The 22370-nt window shown below is 35.1% G+C and overlaps 1 protein-coding gene and 1 non-coding gene across 4 annotated transcripts in view; one reads left to right on the forward strand and one right to left on the reverse strand.

The window, feature by feature from the left end:
* The window catches only part of LOC138716394 (uncharacterized), a 1440554-nt gene that overhangs the window by 1416431 nt on the left and 1753 nt on the right, over positions 1 to 22370 (forward strand). The gene's annotated exons all lie outside the window — the stretch shown is intronic.
* Positions 2905 to 2977, reverse strand: TRNAY-GUA (transfer RNA tyrosine (anticodon GUA)). The gene has a single exon. It is a non-coding gene; the product is annotated as a tRNA-Tyr (tRNA).

Below are 22370 nucleotides of genomic sequence, written 5' to 3' on the forward strand. Positions count from 1 at the left end.
GCATGATGACACACGTCGATGATACAGACCTGCAAATGGTGTAAGTCTCGGATTTTCACCAGATAGACCTGCGACTTAAACTAACCCCAGAGGTAAAAATCAAGATGTGTAAGATCTGGAGAGTTGGTTGGCTACATACAGTACATTATTTGACATTTCTATTTGGAACTGACTTTTCCTATAGAGACTTTTGGGACATTCTGTATAATTATTTTATTAAAAGAAATCCAGAATTAAGTAACATTAATAATATTATAAGTAAGAGAATTAAATTTCATATTCCCTTAAATAACATTTTTTAGTAGAAACTTCCTCATTAGAGCAGCCATTTTCAACCGGTGTGTCGCGAGCAGTCCGCTGATGTGCCACGAGAAAATGAAGATAGTAAATATTATGAATGTAAAACTGAAAAAATAAATGTAAAGAGTACGGTAGGCCTATTTAAAAAAAGTGAACCTACAAGAGTCAACTTTCAGCGAAATTCGCACAAGTCAGCATTCAGTAAACACATTGTAGGCGTGCGATCGGAAGAGATGAGAATGACAGACGCGCAGCCAGGGTTACCATATCAGTAAATTTGGAATATCGTACCAAACTTGAATTGAATTTCAATTTAAGAGAGGGGGCACTACGACCCATCACTGTGAAATTATTAACATATATATTTCGCTGACGCTCAAGGTATGCGCATTCCGCAACCCACACCGGCTGACTACACTAAGGTTCGCTGCGTACACAGGTGTCGAGCAGGCAACTCCACTTGTGCCTGGATCATCTCCCTCCATGAGCCGCCAGTCGGTGTTCGGGAAATGCAATGGAATGATGGCGAAATGGAAAAATGTTGATACACTAATGTAGGTGTCTAATATGAGGAAACGGAAGAACCCCAAAGAAATCACTAACTACGACCTTTTCCGACACAAGTGTCACTATAAAACCAATTTTTAAAAATATCGCATTTTATTTGTTTTTATGAAAAACATTTTCCCCAGCTAGGTATCACTGATTTAGGTTATATGAGTGTGCCGCGGTATTTTAAATTATAACTGTATGTACCATATGTTGAGAAGAATTGAAATACACTGCATTAGAGTACTGCCACAAAGACAAAGTAAAAATTTGTGTGATTCCATGTAAGAAAATTAACATTACACATATAAACCTTTTCGAAAACTAACAAGAGGGTGCGTATAGAGTGTTAGTTTGGAGGCCGGAGGTAAAAAGACCTTTGGGGAGGCCGAGACGTAGATGGGAAGATAATATTAAAATTGATTTTGAGGGAGGTGCGATATGATGATATAGACTGGATTAATCTTGCTCAGGATAGGGACCAATGCCGGGCTTATGTGATGGCGGCAATTAACCTCCGGATTCCTTAAAAGCCAGTAAGTAAGTAAGTAAGTAAGTAAGTAAGTAGGTAAGTAAGTAAGTAACAAGAGCGTGACAAAGATTTACACAAGTATAGTAATACAGAAATTCTTTCAAATAAATATTTTTTAGCAACTTTTCTCATTAGAGGTAATTTTTCGTATAGGTAGATTAGGTATTTTTTTCCTGTTTAGACTAGTAATTTTTTTCAGTTTTTACGTATAATAATTTTAATTAGGTCTGTATCAGTTAGCTTCTAGTTTTATAATGTAACTACCTCAAGCACGAGCATTTTCTCTTTCTGGTGCAAACTGTGTATTTTAAATATGTATATGTAATTTGCAATAATAAATTTAATTATAAAATGTCATAATGTGAATTATAATTTGTATTATTACTGTTATCTACTCGTACGTGGATTTAATTTAATATTTATGAACTGTTGTCGTCGACGTACAATCACATTATAGTGAACAAACCATTCAGCAGAAAGAAAAAAATAAAACTCAAAACAATTGAAACAGCTTCCAAACATATTTAAGACGTAAAAATATGCTGTATTTATAAATCTAAGGAGTGTATTTTTGCAGTTATTCGTTGCAAGAATTACAGGATAATATGTATAGAAATCCAGACACATAACCAACATTTCTTACTGATCAGGCGGCCTAACCTCTCTCTCAACAATGGGGTACTTTGGTAGAAGCCTTTAGAAGTATGTGTTCAAAATCAGAATGGTCTGTCGAACTCAAAAGAGGGCACTGAGGCTTCATTCAGGACACTCCATAATGTTCCTGCCCTTCATGTTACCTTTGTGCCGCCACTACAATACATCTCGGGAGCTCGCCTGACGTAAATTGAAAGTGCTATACCACTTGTCCGACACCCTTCGCATCGATTTCCTCTCGTAGACAGGATGTCTAATAATATGCCATCCAATTCTATTAGAGTACAGGCCTATACTAATGTACAAGAAACATGAACTTTGTGCTCTGTAGTTTTTCGAACAATGTTAGAGTTACAAAATAAAAAAAATAGTGAGGTGTGTTGTAAGCATAGCAGGCAGCGAAGCTAATGCAAAGTGTTTTCTCTTATGAACAGTAACTGAACAGACGTTCGAAACAGGAGCGCGACACATCTAATCAAATCATAACTGCAAATCACAATCAACTAAGGAATTTTTAATATTTGTTTGAAAGAATTACGCGAGGAAAATGCCTCAAAATACTCTTGATTTAAGCCTAGCTGCCAAAATGTAGAATGAAGATGTTTTCAGTACTGTACTGCTAAGTGAATTGAATAATTTGTCAATTTTCTATTTGAAATATTGTAGACCACTTAGTCTTCCGTGTTTTCTTAAAAAATAGTTGGCAACTCTAGTTATTTTGTAGTAACCATACATTTTATCATACACGATGTTGAGGAATAAAAATTTTGTCATTTAGTTTTTTCGTATGGTTTTGTGAGCAATAAAATATACTCTTCAGGTGACTTGCTAGGCCGGTCTGAAGAGTTAATATTTTGGAGAAAAATTCGCTCCGGCGCCGGGGATCGAACCCGGGTCCTTGGTTCTACATACCAAGCGCTCTGACCACTGAGCTACGCCGAATTCAATCCACAGCACCGGATCGAATCTTCCTCCTTCAATGTTTCCCTTTGTGGCCTGACTCCAAGTTAGGCATATATGTTGATGTATATATCCAATGTCAACTCCCATTATATTAGGAATGAAGGAGGAAGATTCGATCTGGTGCTGTGGATTCAATTCGGCGTAGCTCAGTGGTCAGAGCGCTTGGTAAGTAGAACCAAGGACCCGGGTTCTATCCCTGGCGCCGGAGCGAATTTTTCTCCTCAAATATTAATTGTCAATATTACCTACATATATTATTCTGTAGGACAAATTAATTAATCTATAATAATTAATCTATAACTGTCTAAAGAGAGTGTTATTTCGGGGTGGTCATTCCCCTAGATCAGTCATGTCAACTGATGCCCATAGGAGCAAGCGCGCGCTTCAGAGCTCAGGAGATCCTGAGCGCTTTACACCGGAAAAAAAAAGGGACAGACGAAAGAGGTAGTATATGCCGCTTGGTCGAGCTATATACAGGGATGACCAGCATTGATTCAATGGATAGTCGACCTGGTTGGCGAGTTGGTATAGCGCTGGCCTTCTATGCCCAAGGTTGCGGGTTCGATCCCGGGCCAGGTCGATGGCATTTAAGTGTGCTTAAATGCGACAGGTTCACGTCAGTAGATTTACTGGCATGTAAAAGAACTCTTGCGGGACAAAATTCCGGCACATCCGGCGACGCTGATATAACCTCTGCAGTTGCGAGCGTCGTTAAATAAAACATAACATTTTTTTTCAATGGATAAAGGGAAGAGAACTTATTAGAACTGTATCCATGTATATTTTTAGATTTGTCTGAGAAGTATAATTGCATTATAAGAATGTAAGTTTTAATTTTAATGCTCATTTCTCACAAGTTTGCTTTTTTTTATTTAATAGGAATATTTTCTCAACTTTTTTTTTATAAAAAGTGAAATTTTCAGATATAGGTCTATTAATTTAGTAGTCTTACAGGTAGTGAAAAATGTTCTCGTAAATCTAATATACCATAAATACGTATTACTGAAGATAGTGTATTAAAAATTTTGAAAATATTCGCATGGAAAATGTTTGTAAGGAAATGAATTAAAAAAGCAACTACTGTTACATCATAAGCAAAAGATGTGTGCCCATGTGTTGTAAAAATGTCAGCTCTATAGCTTCAGCAGATTTCGAGAAAATATTTAATATTCTGATGATAGGAAGTTGCTCACCAATATTACCTTAAAAGCATAATGCGATAAGAGTTTTGTTATGGAATATTAGTTACGCTTAAAACATATACAGTACCTAGGTAACTTTGCTTTGTATTGTAATATTGTTTTCATTAGTTCATTGATTACTTTTATAAGGCTAAAGATACCATCAATATCAATTTCAACTTACCATGTCATACTCAATCTCTTACTTTGTGATATCACTTTCTTTATGAATGATGTCATTCGTTCACTTACTCGTAGTACCGTATAGTTGTATTACTATGGAATATATGTGAATATACCTTCATAACTCTTTATCATGTTATTGACGTTTAAAACACAACTGCAATATTAAGAAATTGGTGTCAGTACTTTTGTTTTAAAGACAATATAGAGAATATCAAACAGAAATAAGCCATATAAAAATAACGACATAAAATTTCACGTTCCGTTTGAAGTTTGTGCACCAATGTTTTCTTAATCCAACAGGCTGCTTATTCCTCCTTCAGTACCCACCGCTTGATGCCCGCGCACAATGTCAAGGTCAGAAAAATGTGCTTGCTTTGATATCACTTCCCTAGATAATCTGCCGTCACTATGGCTATAGAGCATTATCTACCCTCTTGATTTTTTTTTTATTTTGGAGTCAAGACTCCTAGGCTTAGACAAAGAGACTCGCTTAGCCCCTTTTTATTCAACTTGGTGATGGATAAATTAGTAGCAAATGTAAAACATTTATCCGGGTATTCATTGGGAAATAAACATTTGAACATACTATGCTATGCAGATGATGCTGTTTTGATGGCCAACACTGAAGATGATCTTCAAAGGTTACTCCACCGATTTGTAATAACTGCAGATAAATACAATATGGCAGTATCAAGTACGAAAACGAAATGCATGTGCATATCTAAATGTCCAATAAGATGCAAATTGAAAATTAATGGTAAAATTATACAAGAGGTCATGAGTTCCAAATAACAAGTCATCGGGATGTAATAAATGAAGTAAGAGATCAATTCTCCAAAGCCTCCAGACTGTCGGGTTGCCTAAGGGATGTAATATGGAAGAATAAATATCTCAATATTGAAAGTAAAATGAAAATATTTAAAACCACCATAAGACTAGTGATGGCGTATAGTACAGAAACCCGTGCAGAGACAAAAAAAGACTGAAGAACTCATATGTACAGCAGAAATGAATACTCTGCGAGCCATAGTTGGTAAAACTAGAAGAAATGAAGAAGTGAGACAACAGTGCAATATAATGGACGTTAAAAAGTTCATAAATATGAGAAAGAAAGAATGGAATGCGCACATAGACAGAACTGATAACTCAAGACTTATTAGAATAGCACGAAATATGATTCCCAGTGGCAAAAGAGATGTGGTCCTACCGAAAAAACGGTGGAAGGAAGGACTGATGTCATTTTCTACTGAATCGTCTCCTGGTGAAGACAAACAGGCCATGTGCCATTACAAAAGAAGAAGAAGAAGAAGAAGAAGAAGTTTTTTTCGTACAAGGAAAGAAGTGAAACTTCTCCAAATTGTCTAAAACATAGATGTCCAATTGTAACTCGTACGAGGTAACCCCTGGCGTGTGCAACCCACAACGCATATTCTTTAAGGTCGTTTTTCCTATTGTATATGGAAAGTTATTGACCTTAGCAGAGCATGCTTGACGTGCAATATTTGCTGATTCTATAGGCGTTTGGACACCCATGGTATAAAACTATTTCACTTCATTTACGGAAAGGTAACAAGTTAGGTCTTTGCTCGGAATGTTTAGGCTAGCACAATGGTTTGTGAGGTAAAACTTCTGGCAGTGAATCTGGGTCATATATACAACGCAACAGGGGGGATGAGACCGCTATGAGACTCCACAGGATTACGTTGCGGCCGAGTCCCTTAGTCTTAATTCCGCAGGACCCACAACACTGTTGCACCATGGACTGCAAGCAGAGAGTGTATCAGCCACTAACCCTCTCCTGTCATGCATAGCGACTAGACTAACGGCAACACGCAACACACAGACTTTCTTACCACATATTTACGTAGTATCTGTAACATAGTTTTGTTTAAGGGTATATGTACGTGAACGACCACAAATATTATCAGAAAATGCAGACTCTAAATTTCTAAAATTTTATAAGAAAATGAATTCACAATTGGACAAAAATTGCAAGGTACCACAACAAGACTTATTAGAACTTAAATATCTGATAAAAGTATAAAAAAGTTACTAATAATATTTTTCTAACCAGTTTTATCAGAGTATGAAAAAAAAAAACAAAATCAGCAGTTACATCATTTGATAACCATAACATTGTTATGGTATCTCTGACATCTTTAATATTTTTCGTACATATAATAAAAACTTATTTCTGAAAAGTAGACTACTCTCAGACATGTAGAGTTGTTTATTTTAATACAATATTTTTTATTTGTCTTATTTCAAATATATTAAAATTTACATAATGTTTTGCGACCTAATTTTTCTATTTTCAAAGAAATGGGCATTATTGGAGTCTAACGTTTGCATAAATGCATGTTAAATCAGTGTACAAAATTTCAGAATTCTATCTCTAATGGTTGTGGAGTTATGAAATAATATGTATGAAAATTTTCAAATTTTGGAAAATTTAATTTAAAGTAATTCCTAAAAATATTATTAATAACTTTTTTATACTTTTATCAGATATTTTAGTTCTAGTAAGCCTTGTTGTGGTACCTTGTAATTTTTGTCCAATCGTGAGTTCATTTTCTTATAAATGTAAATAAGATTATGATTCGGTCATTGTTAATCGGCACTAAGTCAATTCTTGACGAAATGGATATTTTAATGGATTTCTTATATTTTTTTCTGGATTTAATAGAGGATGAAACAAACCAATTATATTCTACTTGCTAGCTCGGTAGAGCTTTCATGAGATCTGTGGAACTTCTTTTCATCCCCCCACTTATTTTTCGTGACAGGAAATAATCTTTCCACATATTCGAAACTAGAATAGATAGGCAATAAGATACCAAAACTAACATGCATGGGAAATCACTTAAATTTAAATAATGATTGATTAGATTTGGGTGATAAAAAATGTATATTACGGAAAATGGCAAAATACTAGAACACTGTTTTCACATATGTTTATTCGCTTTTAGCAGTCCTAATGTTCTCCAGTACCATAATGTTCTTCGCTTTCCTATTTCTTTGTCTCCATATGACCTCATTTCTGTCACAGCTTTCTAAGCTCTGCTATCAACATTGTTTTCAGTACTTATATCTAACTTACTTTTACTTTTAAAGGCGTCTCCCCTTTTCAGGGGTTTCCTCCTACTGCCAACCTCCAAAGTCTTCTGTCCTGCCAGTCCCCTTCTTTCAAATTCCGCTCCTGCATTACCCTGGCTACTCCACCTCTCCAAGTGCTGCGAGGTCTTTGCCTTTTCTTCCTCCCAAATGGAGACCATGACAGGATCTGTTTGGGCCATCTATCCTCTGGCATTCTCTGAACATGGCCATAACATTGCAACGTTCTCTTTTCTAATCGTTCCACTAGTGTTTCTTCTTGTTCCATTATTGTTTCATTTGGAACCCTTTGTAATCTAGAGATTCGGCAACTCCTACGCAATCCAGCCTTTTCCACTCATTTAATATTTGTTTTTGTCTCTGAGTCAATACCCATCCTTCTCCTCCATAGGTGAGAATACTTTCAATAATAGCATTTAAAAATCATCCTTTTTGTTCTAAACCATCATCAATCTTAGAGTTACTAGCACTGGTTTCCATAACTGCAACTTCTTTGCAACTGCACATTTATCAACTTCTGTATTATTTGCACTTTCTAATTCTAATTTATTTTACCACTACGTCGAAGAATTACACCATAACATTTTTTTTTTTGACACCGAGCACTGCTAAGAGGCATATTCAAATAATATGTACAGCAGTTTCCCAATAGAAGAAAGGAAAACATTACCAATGTTTAGGTAGTGGTGTTCAGAATTTTTCTGTGTAGCCACACCCATGTGTAACATTGCAACCTGTGAAATTTTAATACTAAATTTCAACTTATATTAGAGCACAATGTATGCTAACAGGGGCGTGTCTCGCTAAAGAATTTAAAGGACTGGAACTTAAACATTTAAAAAAGTTAAAACTAATAGTAAAAACATGTTTTAAAAAATACTGCAAAATTCTATGTATTTTTAAGCATAATAAACACACAAAAACGAAATTTGTAAAATTTTCGTGATTTTCTCGTGATGCCACCTTAGCGTGTACATGTATCCTACATACATCTAACCACAACTAAGTAATAACCATTTTGCTCATTTATCGCTAGTACCAAAAAAAAAAAACTTTGACCAAGGTAATGAAATAATGGGAAATGTGAGGGGAAACATTTAAAACGTGTGTGATTGCGTGTCCTTGTAAGGGAATTTTGGACTGAGAGGAAGCGTCTGGTGAGCTCCAAGATTTTTGGCCACTTGTCTCACTGAGATTTTCACACTCCATTTGAAGAAACATGTAAGAATTTTGAAGCGAGGAAGCAGTTGCTGCATTTTATTTAACCCAGCATGTCTAGTCTCCACGGTACTTAACTTCTGTCTTCCGTAACGGATTTCCGTTGCATTTTTCTTTGAATATCTTAAGGATTTATCCTATGACTATCGCATAAGATGTTTCCATATAAAAAAACGTAGGAGTACCGGAGAAAACTCTTACAACATTGATATTGTCCATAACAGATACAACTCCGCCATCGCCGAGCTTTGAATTAGGATCCACGGTCGTTGTTAGCTACGTTCTGCCAATTGAGCCATCAAGGCGGCTCGTGTTTTCCTTCAGTGTTCACTGGGTCCGTCTCAAAAAGCGAAGAACTATTCACTCTCACGTTACTCTTCAATATTCTTCAGAACTCTAACCCTAGCTACTTACTTCACGTTTTCAACATTTGTCCTCATATCACGAAATAGATACTCGCTCACAACACCAATCACACTCTCCATTCCTAAACACAGAACATCCTTCTACTCTTCATCTTTCACCGTCTCTGCAGATCATCTCTGGAACTCTCTACCACAAATGTCAGAGACTGTCGGACATTATCTAGTTTCAAAAATAAACCAAAAAGTGCAACTCAGATTCCTTTCAATTATAAGCCCTTTTCTCTGCGATAGTTTTGTAAAAAGATTATATATTTCTTTTCCTTCGTTTCCCCCTTCTCTTGAACACGAGATGAATTTATTATTATACCCCTTTTTATTGTGGATTTAATTTAATTTTCATATTTTTTCTTCTTTTTTATTATTATTATATTGTATTCCATTTTATTGTATTCTTCCTTACGTTTTCCATATCAACTATTTGTACTGGAGAAGAACAAAACTAACTGCCGCTCTCGCTCGCTGTGTTCTTTGCATTTGTCTTTCGAGTCTCGGCTCGTCATTCTCGCTGCGCTTCCAGTCTCGCTCATCATTCTCGAAATAGCATTTGGTCGGCGTGGAAAGATTTCGTAACTTTGAATAACATACAGCAATGAAATAAATAACATAAATGTTTAAATGAGACAAAAAGACAAAACAGAACAGTATCTTAGTTATCAAAATGTTCTGGTTCTATTATATGATATTACCTATGGTTATATAAATTAAAAAATTCTCAAATAAATTTGCATTTCTAAGAAACATAAAACATGACATTAATATCTTTTTACTTGAGATTGCACACTTGATCTTAAACATATGAAAAGAAAATTCCTAGCCTTTTAAGAAGGGCCTAGTAATTAAATAAAGACTGGGGAACGGATTATTATACACTGAAAGGTAGAGATGATGTTTCAAATAGGCTACTTGATTGTTTATACATATGTAATAGTTGCCAAAGTAGATAAAAGTTCAGTCAGGTATAAGCAACTTCTGACTTCGGGACTTCGGGAGATGATCAATATCGAGTCTCTGAAGACTCACAACCAGGCTTTACGTCAAGGACGCGCGACGTAATACAACATTGTCGTGCGGGTTTTCGGCTTTGCGGGTGCTCTTAGTCTCGTTTTCTCGATCGTTGTCCATCTCTAATTTGTACTCACTGAGTTGCTTTTATTATATTCCAATCTTTAGATCTGTATTTTACTTTCTTTTCTCTATTATGTATTATTTTCGTGTTGTTTAGTGTCAATTTTGTTATGCAGCATAAGATATTGTAATATGTTAGTATTCTGTTCTTTAAATTTTGTTAAATTTTCACTGCTTGTATACTTTGTGACCTGGTAGAGTGTATGAGAAGGCCCTATGGCTTTAACTCTGCCAGTATAAACAAATTATTATTATTATTATTATTATTATTATTATTATTATTATTATTATTGTCTTTTTCAGACGTCAAAAAGCGTAAGAAAGATAATCTTACTTTACATCTTGTAAACAGAATTCATTGTAATTCTTAACTGATAAGTTCCTGTCGTATCTTATCTGAAAAGATTCACTTCGGTGGGATATTCGCACTGGATGTAAGAAGGTCGCTTGTGTTTACGTTACAAATACTTGGATTTGAAGAGACTTTAATCGCTTCCCAAGACTACTAATGATGTGGCTAACCTCAAATATCGACTAGGGAGTGAGAGGTAGCGGTTTTATACGTGAGGAGTCCCCAAGGAGCTGTAGAGAGAACCGGTAGCCGCAAGACAGAAAACAAAGTACCTCGCTCGGCGAATTCCTAGCGCATGCCTCCCATATATTTCATGGTATTATCTGTAAGTACCGCTACCTGCGAAACATATACTCTTCCGCGTCGGTTGGCTGAATTGGATTCTACATCCGTATCAGTAGGGATTACGTAATTCGGAGTGAATGAAATACAGAATGATTCTGAAACTCGTCCAACCTCAAGGGAACAATTTCATGTTGGAAATTTAATTTATAATTTGTTGCGTTCTTCTGCACTGTTGCTGAGAGCTGACCATTATATTGTGATCACCTGTTAGAAACTTTATTTATCTGTTCTTTCTCTTCCTTCTTTTTATCTTCTTTATCAATCTCTTTTATGTTCCTTGTTTTTCTTTTCTCTCTTGTTATTTATTTTCGTCTTTAGCACTTTATTTCTATCTCTCGTCTTTTTCTCTCTGCCTATTTATGACCTTCTTCCTTTCTACTTATTCCTTATTTTGTCTACCTCTTGATGCTTCTTACTTATTCTCTATTTTCCCTTTTCTTTCTGTCTCTTTTTCAGACTTCATCTTCGTCATAACACACGGATTAGGTCTCCTGCCCTGACCCGGTTTTACAAATTTTTGTTTAATTTTACAGTTCTCTCTCCAGCGTTTTCTAAGTCACCAAACATTTTCTTTTCTATTAGGTTTCTTCTTCTTCTTCTTCTTCTTCTTCTATTATAGGTTTACGTCTTGAGTTTTAAAATTAAGAGTCGCTCCATTTTTTCTTGCTGATCTTCCTGCAGGTCTTCCAACTCGTACAGCACGCACTATCCTGCCACATGACATGCTAACATAGCCTATTCATCTCATTCTCGTCTTCTGGATATCCATTCTCTTATCTCTTGAATGTTGCATTGCTCTTTGGCGTTTAAATTACTTACATGAACGAATCTTGTTTTCCGAACAATTTTTTCCTCAGACTGTTCATCTTTGACAAGTAGGTTTATAATAGGGCTGGGGACGGAGCGGTTCGGTTCGGAGCAGTTACTGTGACGTCATTACTCGGTTGAACCGAGTACAGTACCGAGTACAAATTTGTGGCGGCAGATTTAAAATTTAGATAGATTGAGTCGATTTTAGAACGTACTTTGAAAGTGGACCTAAGCGTGTTTTAAAAGCATTGTAGTAAATCGCTTTCGCTTTGCCAATTGACGAGAAAAAAGTGCTTCTCTTCATTGAAAAATGGCGGTTGTAAATTTCATTTGGGTGATTACAACTATTTGCAGAGTTATTTTGTATGAAAGGCCTTTTTAACTTTCAGTGTTGTTATATATGACAGACGAAATAAAATTGATAAAATAATTTATAATCCTAACAGCTAATAAATTAACATGTGAGGTAAAGGTTAAACGCTGCAACTAAGTAAAAAAAAACACAGAAAAACGAGGAGCTGGCGATGTAACCCGTTCAATTCCATACTTCCTCTGTTATCCTGGGCTTTAATAATAATAATAATAATAATAATAATAATGATTATTATTATTATTATTATTATTATTATTATTATTATTTACAGGAATATGTTCAGACTGTCAGTGTTTATTAGGCCCACTTGACAGGTCATATAATAGGATGAACTCCTCTTCAATACTAGAGGCCTTTCAGGCCGTCTTGGGAATAAGGAAATAATTTGTCCTGTAGCAGAAAATATTTAAATACAACAGTACCTACGTTGTTGTCTGCTAGAATTAAGTAAAACGCGTGAACCCTGTTTGAAGTTTGAACTGACCGGTAACAGCTACGGTTAACCGAGTAACTTCGGTGCTCCGCCGCGAAGCACATAAACCGATAGAGCCGAGTAACTCAACAGTTCTACTCGCTTCGTCCCCAGCTCTAATTTATAACGATATATTTATAATGGTACATTGCTCCTCCGATTTAGTAGAATGCGTTTGAGTCTAGCAGAAAACAGTACAACGTGGTCTGTTGCTGTTGACAACGTAAATATTATTGAACGCCTAGAAAATGGCGCAAATCTTAAGGATATTGCTGTAGAGTTTAAGGTAAAATTTATTTTATTTGTTAATTAAACTTATATATTTAATTTTTTTAATTGATTTTATCTATTTATATATTTAATTTATATATTTTATTTAATTTATTAATTTGTTAATTTTTTTATTTTATTTATTCTAGTTACCGGTATTTATTTATTTTATTTTATAGACAGATGGATATATTCTAGGAAATAAAATTAATTTGTATTAACGTTGTATCAGATTCACTTTTTATAATGAATTAACAACTCTCAATACCCATTCACGTATGATCGATATTTTCCTGTTAAAAATATTCCTCGACTTTCATGTGAACTTCACCGTTCAGTTCGTTCAGTGATTTGAAATCGGTGGGTTTTAAATTAAATTTACACGAAAACCGTCAACGTAATTGAAATACGACAAGGGATAAATGATTCTTTAATAGATCTTCTATCGATATGAACAAATCACGAACCAATTCGCAATAGTTACCGAATGAGAGAGTGTTAAACAATTGGGGAAAAACATTTTTTTTTTTTGGGAAAACTATGAACTTTCTATCAATACTGTATTACAGTTTTTTGTTATATACGACATGAGCTATTCGTTCTAAAAATTTGCAGTGCTATTTCACTTTTACTCTGTATATTTGAGTTCCTGATTTGCTATTGATTCTTCAGTTCTTGATATACCAGTACCTGCATTTATTGTTATTTTATTTTTAGAGATATCTATTAGTGTCTGTTAAGTAGTGAGGGTAACCATCATATATCATTATTGTCCATAACAAAAAAAAAAATTCTAAAAGCAAAATTCAAAACACAATAATAATTTCACCAGCGGTGTATACAGTAACGAGCCTCAATGAGTGAAAAGGAACCACCATGTGGCCATATACGCGGAAATGATCTAAATGTGACCACCTTTCAGCGTGATACATAAATGGTTTCTACAAAAGTATAGATTTTCTGAATATTCTGTCTAGTTGAATAGTAGTCTATTATCTGCGAGATAATGCCTATTTCGTCACTTTACTTGTTGCTGGCATTTTAGGTACGTAGGAATTTTTCACAACTATTAGCGACGTGCACAATCATAATACGTAAAGTGGCGACAGGGTGTGTATACATATGGAAATTAAACACGCACACAGTGTCATGCAAGGACACGTACGTACGTACGCCCTTTTTCAACACTTGATTTTAAAATAATGAGTTTATTTTGTAACACACCCAAAACACTGCCAAATTTCCTACATATTTTAATTGCTTCATACGAAACCGATTCGTCTGGTCAGTAGTAACTACAAAGATGATGAAACCATGAAGCTAGTTATAATATTTTAGTCGATTATTTAACGACGCTGTATCATCTCCTAAGTTATTTTGCATTGATGGAATTGGCAGTAGTGGGACTGTATTTGGTGAGATGAGGTGCTTTTCCCGCACAAACATAGTTTTCAGTCATTTATAGGAGTTTATTGATTCATTTAGGCATTTTAGGTCCTATAAAAACTTAATAGGCGGATCCTATGTGCATGAAATGTAGAGATGTCCGAATAACATCCTAGATCATATATACCCAGATACGTCGGCCTTATAGACTTTGAGGATAACAACTTTTGTCAGGTTTACTACGCTGCCATCTAGTTGTTACATAAGAAGTCACGTCATAATTCCCATTTGAATTGCATTAACGACTGTGCTGCCATCTCGTGTTCGTTCACGGCGGACGGGTGGCTATCCTTGGCGGTTGTTCTCTTCAAAGTGCTGCCGATTTTAACATAGCTATGAGCTATCTGTTACATATATGATCTAGGATAACATATGTCTAGAACAGGCGTTTTCAACCTGGTGCTCGCGAGCACCATGGTGCTCTTTTAATGACATTTGGTGCTTTAGTCAAGCGAGTTTAAATATGTTCGCGAGCACGAATACTCCTGAGGTTCTTAGTAAGCATACTTACTTACTTACAAATGGCTTTTAAGGAACCCGAAGGTTCATTGCCGCCCTCACATAAGCCCGCCATCGGTCCCTATCCTGTGCAAGATTAATCCAGTCTCTATCATCACACCCCACCTCCCTCAAATCCATTTTAATATTATCCTCCCATCTATGTCTCGGCCTCCCTAAAGGTCTTTTTCCCTCCGGTCTCCCAACTAACACTCTATATGCATTTCTGGATTCGCCCATACTTGCTACATGCCCTGCCCATCTCAAAGTCTGGATTTTAAGTTCCTAATTGTGTTAGGTGAAGAATACAATGCGTGCAGTTCTGTGTTGTGTAACTTTCTCCATTCTCCTGTAGATTCATCCCGCTTAGCCCCAAATATTTTCCTAAGCACCTTATTCTCAAACACCCTTAACCTATGTTCCTCTCTCAGACTGAGAGTCCAAGTTTCACAACCATACAGAAGAACCGTTAATATAACTGTTTTATAAATTCTAACTTTCAGTTTTTTGGACAGCAGACTGGATGATAAGAGCTTCTCAACCGAATAATAACACGTATTTCCCATATTTATTCTGCGTTTAATTTCCTCCCGAGTGTCATTTATATTTGTTACTGTTGCTCCAAGATATTTGAATTTTTCCACCTCTTCGAAGGATAAATCTCCAATTTTTATATTTCCATTTCGTACAATATTCTGGTCATGAGACATAATCATATACTTCGTCTTTTCGGGATTTACTTCCAAACCGATCGCTTTAGTTGCTTCAAGTAAAATTTACATGTTTTCCCTAATCGTTTGTGTATTTTCTCCTCACATATTCACATCATCTGCATAGACAAGAAGCTGATGTAACCCGTTCAATTCCAAACCCTGCCTGTTATCCTGAACTTTCCTAATGGCATATTCTAGAGCGAAATTAAAAAGTAAAGGTGATAGTGCATCTCCCTGCTTCAGCCCGCAGTGAATTGGAAAAGCATCAGATACAAACTGACCTATACGGACTCTGCTGTATGTTTCACTCAGACACATTTTTAATTAATCGAACTAGTTTCTTGGGAATAGCAAATTCAATAAGAATATCATATAATACTTCCCTCTTAACCTAGTCATATGCCTTTTTGAAATCTATGAATAACTGATGTATTGTACCCTCATACTAACATTTTTTCTCCATTATCTGTCGAATACAAAAAATCTGATCAATTATCGATCTATTACGCCGAAAACCGCACTGATGATCCCCAATAATTTCATCTACGTACGGAGTTAATCTTCTCAAAAGAATATTGGACAAAATTTTGTACGACGTCAACAAAAGTGATATTCCTCGAAAGTTACCACAGTTGGTTTTGTCCCCCTTTTTAAAAATAGGTACAATTATGGACTCCTTCCATTGTTCTGGTACAATTTCCTTTTCCCAAATAGCAAGTACAAGTTTATAAATTTCGCTATATAATGCACTTCCACCCACTTGTATTAATTCTGCTGGAATTTGATCGATACCTGGAGACTTGTACTTTTTCAGATTTTCTATCGCAATTTCGATTTCTGAAAGCGTGGGTTCGGGTATAAATGGCTCAGCAGTTTGTATTTCAATTTCGTCCCGATCATTTCTATTTGGCCTATGTACATTTAGTAGTTGCGCAAAATAGTTTTTCCATCTGTTTAGGATTGATGGAGAGTCTGCAAGCAAGTCACCATTCTCATCCTTGATCACGTTTACCCTTGGCTGATATCCGTTCTTAAATTCCTTTATACCCTTATATAAATCTTGAATGTTTTTATTCTTAATATTTGTTTCTACCTCATTCAGTTTTTCCTTCAAGTAACCTCTCTTTTTATTCCTAAGTGTACGACTTGCTTCCCGTCTTTCATTGAAATAATTATCTCTCTTGTCCTCAACTGGATCCTGTAACAATTTCAATTTTGCCTGTTTCCTTCTTTCTACTACCATGCAACAATCTTCATCAAACCACGGTTTCTTTTTCTTAGTTTCATAATAACCTATGCTCTGCTCAGCTGCAATTTTGATACTATCTCTGATATTTTCCCACACGCTATTAACATCTAATTCTTTCTCAACTTCGTCGGAACTTTCTAAAGTGGCAAACCTATTCGAAATTTCGACCTGATAATTTTGCTTAGCTTCCTCGTCCTTTAATTTCAAAATATTGAAACTACTAATATTAGCTTGTTGCTCTACTCGCTTGGCTACTGATAATCTTTCTCTTAATTCTCCAATCACCAAATAATGGTCAGAATTACAGTCTGCACCCCTGAAAGTTCGAATATCTACTATACTAGTATGTCTCCGTTTATCTATCAAGATGTGGTCTATTTGGTTGTGTGTCAATCCATCTGGAGAAGTCCAAGTATACTTATGTATATCCTTATGGGGGAATGTTGTACTTTTGACAATTAAATTTTTCGATGTGGCAAAGTTGACTAATCTAACTCCATTGACACTCCTAATTGCGTGTAGGCTCTCTTTTCCAATAGTTGGTCTAAAAATATCCTCCCGTCCTACTTTAGCGTTGAAATCCCCCAATAAAATTTTCATGTGATATCTAGGGAACTGATCAAAAGTATGTTCCAATTCCTCATGGAAGCTATCCTTTATATGGTCGTCTTTCTCTTCTGTAGGGGCGTGAGCATTTATAACTATGATGTCGCACCATCTACCCTTAAGTACTAAACATGATAACCTGTCACTGATAAATTCGACCTTTTTTACTGCTGATTTTATTCTTTTATGAACAAAGAATCCTGTTCCTAATTGGTGATTATTGTTTCCTTCCCCATAATACAACAAGTAATCTCCTATTTGTGATATGCCATCTTAGTAAGCATAGTAATAGTAATTTTCCGATAGTCAATATACAATGTAATATAATATAATGTTTATTTTAGTATTCAGTCTGAATGACTTATCATAGTTTAAAGAACATCAATAACACTTGCAAATGTAAATATTAATTGAATGTTATAGACAAGTAATGTGCTAACGTTTTCACCCTTAGGCATCTTCAGGCGTTTGACCCAACAATATCTTAAACAAAATTTTACCATATGATGACTGTGAAATATATATCAAACAATTTACATCTAACATATTTAAAGATCATGTGTACATAATTAAATAACAGTTGTTTGCTTACCATAGAGATAATCATTTCAAAATGTTTCAAGAAAAAAGACTTAAAGAAGACTTACCATGTTATATTGATGCGCATTTTACTTTTGTAGCAGATACATTAAGGAGTCTGTCATTTTATGAATCCGTGTCCCTGTTTTTGAATGCAAAGAACAGATTATGTGTAGTTCATGGCAAAGATGCTGCTCAAATACATGAGAAGCTAAAAAGTGTTATTTCAAGAAATCATGGATGTGAAACCATTAATTCTGTGTATAATGTTCTAAGTGAGACCGGTGATGAGCTTCCTGAGTGGTTTAGTGTAGCCAGGATGGTACTGTATAAGCACTTAAGTGCATGTTGAGAGATCTTTTTCGGCATTTAAACAGATTTTGTCCAATAGACGTCACAAGAGCGAGTGTTTTAATCTTGAAAAGTTGCTTGTTGTGTACTGTCATTTAAATTATGAACATGGAGGCGAATAAGTGCGCACTAAATTAAACAATCTGTAGGACAAATACCACTTATCTAATTTGCTATGTTATGTTAATTTGCTTTGTACGCATAATGAGCAAAAGAGCAAATACTGGCATTTAATTAAAACATCGTGTAAGGAAATAGCTCAAATTATTATCGTGTGTGGAATAAATTTTTAATGATTAATTTTCCCTAAATTTTTATTTTTAGTCCCTTTTAGGCGCCTGGAATACAACTTTTAGTGCCTTTTCAGGAGCCTAAAACACCATTTTTAGTGCCTTAACTTCCGATCCCTACTAATGAGTAATGACGTCATAATGGTGCTATTCCTTCCAGTCATTTTCATATCAGTGAAGTCATTTCAGATTCAACATAAATGCTCTGCAAGACTTTTCTTACATAAACCAGCGCGCCACATACGGTCTTAACGAGACATAAGTACACTGATAAGAGCGAAGAGAAAATGAGGTAATATGCAAGCAGTGTAGTCAGGAATTGCACTCATTGACTCGATATCTAAACGCGCTGTTGAGACTCCAATAAAGAAATCATACAAGTATGAAGGTTCATGTCATCAGCCGATAAGAGCGCTATAATAGCAGTTATCTCACTGCTACCAACATGACGTGATAATTGTGAAACAGCGCGAGTGGGAGGAGTGCTACCGTATTTCCCGCGATCACGCGATTCTGTACATTTGTTCTCTGAGCAATCCGCCAAGTCTAGGCGACTGACAAAAATGTAAATATTATCAGCTCGGTGTCTTGGAGGTCTATTTCACAGTTTTTCGTTCGGAAGCGCTGCCTGTCTTGCAACAATAAACCGAGAGTTGAAAGATTTTCATTGTACAGTGTCCAGACCTTTATATTTGTTTCTGTAAGCTTTCAAGGAACTGTGCAAACAGACGAGATAATTGCACTTCTTTTCTTTCAGTGATAAATTCCTACATTTTAGCTTTCTTCAGGGTTTCACGTACATTATTAGCCTACAAAAATTGAGTGAAATTATTTTTTTTTTATCTCTCAGCTACTATAAAAGCTAAATGAACAAACCTTTTCATGCTTAATATACGGGCTATTCCATCTCAAATCGACCGAAATATAGAGAAAATTGACCTTGCAATTTTTAAATAAAATGAAACTTTTTCTGTCAGTAGACAACTATGATACAATGCTTTGTGCAAAGTTTGAGGTATCAGAACTTCATAGTGTTTAAATTAAAAATATTTTAATTTATCGTATTTTCATAAAATTAGCAATTTTAAACTGTTGTGGCTCCGAAACCCTTTCATCCAATGATCAAAATCATGACATGTAAACAGTTTTTCTTACTTTTTATGGAAATGGAGAAATTTAGATTTTTCTTAATTAAGACACCTTTGCCCACGAAAAAATATTTTTAAAATATATGGTTAGATTCCGCATTGAAAGTACAAATAAACACGTATTTTTACTGCTGCAACGTTAATAAGAAAGTATTGAAAGATCAAATAAAGAAAATAAATAGTACGCGCGTGAGCTAACCAGCTGACTGTGAGGCAGGAGCTAGCCTGGGCAAGCAAGGCCAGGAGACATGCACACGTGATGTTTCGTCTAGTAACGCATAGCTGGGCTAGCTTTATCACAGGTTTTCATAAACGCAGGAGTAAAATGACGCCTAATGCCCGCTTATCTTCATCTCTCGGCCAGTGTGAGCTGTGTTGCGCCTTTCAAGTCTAGGCGTGTGAAAATAATTTATTTAATACCCCCGAAACTTATTGCCGTGACACTAAACAAACAATGCCGAATTCCTCTTAATAATGCAAGGTTTTTTCTCAATATTTTTTTACATTTTTACAAATGAGCAAAAAGCCTAAAAGTAAGTAAAATCAGGTTATCTGTCTCTCTGTATACAATAAAAATAAGGATTACTTCTTATCATAACCTACCAAATGTCAGCTTCAAAATGAACTCTCGTTCAGTGTTCTGCAGTAAATGGTTCCAGAGTTCTGAGCGCTGAAAGAGGCTCGTTTTTCTAAAATACGCTAAATTTGTCGCTCAACAATACGAAAACGGTTTGACTTTCGATAGTATATTTTTGCAAAAGCACTCTCCTCAGCACCTTGTATAAATAGGGAAAAAATTAGAGTATAAAAAATGCGAGGTTTTTTACTGATCGATTTCATATGGAATAGCCCATACGTACATTACAGTTTATAAAACACTATTCAGAATATTAAAATAGATAATAATTACCTGGAAAAATAATATCAAATTGGCATACTTTTTACAACCATATTGCATTTAAATAATAAAATATAAAATTAATTAAATGTCTGCATGATTCTTTTACTGGAATGTTTTAAAGACCTATATCAACAACATATTTTTTTCTTCATCGTTACCTTCAATATTGAATTTTCTAAATTTTTTTTATAAAAAATATGTCCTGAATAAATAGGTAAAAGACGCTAGACTGTGTTGTTGATGTAAGTCTTTAAAACATTCCAATAAAAGAATCAAACAGATATTTACTTAACTGTATAATTTATTATGTAAATGCTTTACTGTTGAAAAAAAGTTATGCAAATTTGAAATTATTTTTACAGATAATTATTAGATTGTTTGGAAGAACAGAGACTAAGGGTGTTTGAGAATAAGGTTCTTAGGAAAATATTTGGAGCTAAGAGGGATAAAGTTACAGGAGAATCGAGAAAGTTACACAACGCAGAACTGCACGCATTGTATTCTTCATCTGACATAAATAGAAACATTAAATCCAGACGTTTGAGATGGGCAGGGTATGTAACATATATGGGCGAATTCAGAAATGCATGTAGAGTGTTAGTTGGGAGACAGGAGGAAATAAGACCTTTGGGGAGGCCGAGACGTAGATGGGAGGATAATATTAAAATGAATTTGAGGGAGGTGGGATATGATGGTAGGGACTGGATTAATCTTACTCAGGATAAGGACCGATGGCGAGCTTATGTGAGGGCGGCAATGAACCTGCGGGTTCCTTAAAAGCCATTTGTAAATAAGTAAGTGAGGTAATTTTTAGATTATTAGCTATTTTAATATTCTGAATAGTGTTTTATAAAATATAATTTATGTATATTAAACATGAAAAGTTTTGTTCATTTAACTTTTATAGTACATGAGATGTTAAAAAAATGAATTTCGTGAAATGTTGCATGTAGGCCTAATTCATAGTATCATTATGCAACATGGACAACATTGTAATCGCTCATTATAATTCAAAATACTCTGATAGTCTCCCAACTTTAAAATGTCGCGTCATTTTATCAAATAATGAACTCTGAAAGTTCACAGCTGTATTTAACCTAATTAATTATAACCTTTAATGAGTCGCAAGTTCGTCCTTTGGAAGTACTGGATGTCGCTAATTGACATTTTCTCGATAACGCAACTCGCTCTGCAAAAAAAGAGTTTTTTTTGTACATCTTAGCTTGCCGTATTCTGCTTTGATTCTTTTTACCATGATCTACCGAGAATTCTAATGCTCTGTGTATAATTTCTTCATTTGCTATCATTTACACTTCTTTTCTCGTATTCATTTCCGTTCTTGCTCTTCTTTTGAGATTTTGTTGTGGAAACATCTTATGTCACAGCCAGATGACAAATCTTTAAGATATGCTAGGCTACGAAAAATGCAACGGAAGTCCTTTACGGAAGATGGACATTCAAAACTGCGTATAATATTGATGGAATGATAATGGTGAGGGGAAATGGGAAAATCCCGAAAAAATCACTCCCACCCACTTTGTCCACCACAACTTCCTTCGTGACCCAAAAGGGAATCGAATCAGGGTCGCCGCGGCGCAAGAAATTGTTAATAATATAATTAAAATAATGTAGTCTACAATATATTTAATTGTAAAGCATGGGTGGAATGCAATTTTATCAATATTTATATTTAATACAAATGGATTATTTGATTCTGTTA

The sequence above is a fragment of the Periplaneta americana genome, chromosome 16 (assembly GCF_040183065.1).
Source record: "Periplaneta americana isolate PAMFEO1 chromosome 16, P.americana_PAMFEO1_priV1, whole genome shotgun sequence".
NCBI classification, from domain to species: Eukaryota; Metazoa; Arthropoda; class Insecta; order Blattodea; family Blattidae; genus Periplaneta; species Periplaneta americana.